Genomic DNA, 3,121 nt, shown 5'->3' on the forward strand with positions numbered 1-3,121 from the left:
GCAAAAATGGACTGCTAAGTATATCTCAGGCTACGTAGTATCAAAGCATATGATTACTACTATTTTAACAGATGATGTCCTCAAAATTTATCAAGAAGAAGAGGAGGAGGAGGAGGAGGAGGAGGAGGAAGAAGAAGAAGAAGAAGAAGAAGAAGAAGAAGAAAAAGAAGAAGTAAAAGAAGAAGAAGAAGAAGAAGAAGAAGAAGTAGAAGGAGAAGGAGAAGGAGAAGGAGAAGGAGAAGGAGAAGGAGAAGGAGAAGAAGAAGAAGAAGAAGAAGAAGAAGAAGAAGAAGAAGAAGAAAGAAGAAGAAAAGAAGAAGAAGAAGACAAAGAAGAAGAAGAAGAAGAAAAAAAAAAAGAAAAAAAAAAAAAAGAAAAAGAAAAAGAAAAAGAAAAAGAAAAAAAAAAAGAAAAAGAAAAAGAAAAAGAAAAAGAAAAAGAAAAAGAAAAAGAAAAAGAAAAAGAAGAAGAAGAAGAAGAAGAAGAAGAAGAAAAAAAGAAGAAGAAGAAAAAAGAAGAAGAAAAAAAGAAAAAAAAAAGAAGAAGAAAAGAAGAAGAAGAAGAAAAGAAGAAGAAGGAGAGGAAGCCAAAGACAATGTGGAGAAGGAGAAAGATGAGGAGAAGGAGAAAGACGAGGAGAAGGAAGAAGACGAAGAGAATGAGGAGAAGTAAGAAGAAGAGAAGGCGGAAGAATAGAGCAGAAGAAGAAGAAGAGAGATAAAGAAGATACATCAAGCCAACTACCACTTATCCAAACACACCACAGAAGACTACATTACCGGAATTAATAAGAAAGAATACAGAAAGACAAACTACATGACAAAGATTTATTACACAATTTACAAAGAGGGTTAATTGTAATCTAATTACACTGCCTACACAGTTTGTAAGTCCATGAAAAAAAGAAAAAAACTTAGGAAATAATTAGGAACAAATCTATGCCATACAGCATATTCTTACACAAATACACTTTTAGTCATTTTTTCTTTTCTTATCTCTAACTTACAACATGAGACAACATTATACAGTATATTAAATTTATAATCCCATCCAGGGATAAAAGGGAAGTTAAATTCACTGTGCATTAATAAAACAGTAAATAAATATCCAATTTAATGTATATTGCTAAATATAAATTCTACTGCATAATAAATAATTTTGGTCAAACTGACCAAGCAAATAAAAAAGATCAAATAAATCATACTATATCAACTTAATTAAAACCAACCAATTAATTTACAATAAAACAAAGATCTCACCTCACTTAACATTATCCATTAGTAAGTAAAGTGACTCTTCACAATGACCATCTTCATTCTGTGCAATTGAGAAACTACAGAAAATCTTGTCATTGAAAGGGCAACATCCACCCATCTTAATTCTTATGAAAATCTAAGCTCGTATCTGCATGACAAGTAAAAGCAATTGTCAGTTATACTTAGCTGTTTATAGTTTAAAGCTATATGTTCTGGAGTGTGTGTAGCTTTTACTCAATCATAGCACAGATAAAGCTCTAACAGTTACATCATGATGTGTTTATCAGAAACATTTATAGAGATTCAGCAAAGCAAATCATATATCACTTCAATTCTCAACTTTAAAAAAGTGATTTCAGATTCATTTCCCAAGTCAAACTGCTCGCACTCTGCTTTTACTTACATATATCCAATATCATTAAGATTTCATGGTATTATCTTACAATACCATGAACCTAATATTAGTGATTCATTTTAAAGCTTTGCTTTCATCACAGGTGATAATTTTGACATAAATAAGGAACTATTCTAAACATAATGGATTTTTGGAAATTAGAAAAATTCAACATTCAAAAGGATATTTCTCTATGAAAAGGTGCCTAACATCATCTAATCATTCAAAAATCACATTAAATTCTAGTCACGAGTCATATTTCTGTCAGAGTCCAACATCCTAACCACAAATCAAAGCTTCACTTCAGTCCTTTACATATTTTCACAAGTCTCTATCAATATATATTGGAAATGAGAATAAATGCCACTCATTTCATTCTTTGTAAGCTCACAATATCACTTTTCTCCAATAGCTGCTCTGCCAGTGTGGCGCATCACTCACATACAATAACCACAGCTGCTTGTGTTTCCAAATCAGAAATTTACAATACCATAATTCTGTCTCCTTTCAGCCTCTCTATACCAATGACTATATATATATATATATATATATATATATATATATATATATATATATATATATATATATATATATATATATATATATATATATGTATGTATGTATGTATATATATATATATAAAGAAACTCTATCAAAAGCACAGCAATAACTACTGACAGCTTCAGACTCAGTAGTATCTATGGGTGTATATGCCTTTACACAGGCAGGGAAAAGGGAATATATTGAAAGGTATTGGAACTGCTTAGGTTATCTGAGATATTCTCAAAACATGGTGTAAAAATAATATAAATAGAATAAAAAAACAGTGTTTCCACTACTATTTTGAGTTCAAGACACTGGTGCAAAGGGAGTTGCAGTGAGGTCACATACCTCCCTCTGACATGCTACAAGTCCTGCCAAAACAGAGACATAGTCCTGTAAACATGCAGCACTAAATCCCTCCAATTGTATACAGGTATATCAAATTACAAGGCACAGTTTAATCAGAAAATCATACAAAAATAATACAAATTATAATAACAAGTATAATAATAATAATACAGATTTATCACTATGGAAGGTTACCCTGCCAGTGCTAAGGAGTTAGTGGCTTCTGTGAGAGGACACTGAACACACGTATATCTAAGGCATATTCGTTTTGTTGAGTACATGTACACTAGACTTTTAATTAGATTCCGACACTTCTCCCTTATCAAGCCGTGTAAATAAGCTCAATCGGCAGCAGAATCGAGACCTAACCAGGGTCCAAGACTCTGGAAACTAAACACACCTCTACTGTGTAAAGGTACACAGACGTCAAACAGCATTATTAAGGCTCCACATAATTAGCCTAAGGTGTTTTGGATAATTCTATGAGATTCTGTTACAACGGGGAAAAGTATAGGAAAATGTGCATAAACCTGTTCAGTAATGTGCAACTTTTGGCCACTCATTTGACACATATTGGGAA

At 32.0% G+C, this 3,121-nt stretch overlaps 1 protein-coding gene across 1 annotated transcript in view; it reads right to left on the reverse strand.

The window, feature by feature from the left end:
* Positions 1 to 813: 813 nt before the first annotated feature.
* Positions 814 to 3,121, reverse strand: part of LOC113808151 (uncharacterized) — a gene marked incomplete at its 5' end in the record, with an annotated part of 3,895 nt that continues 1,587 nt past the window's right edge. The window contains 1 exon segment of the mRNA XM_027359485.2: positions 814 to 3,121. This exon segment is cut by the window's right edge and continues 1,587 nt beyond it.

This window comes from Penaeus vannamei, chromosome 31, assembly GCF_042767895.1.
Source record: "Penaeus vannamei isolate JL-2024 chromosome 31, ASM4276789v1, whole genome shotgun sequence".
NCBI classification, from domain to species: domain Eukaryota; kingdom Metazoa; phylum Arthropoda; class Malacostraca; order Decapoda; family Penaeidae; genus Penaeus; species Penaeus vannamei.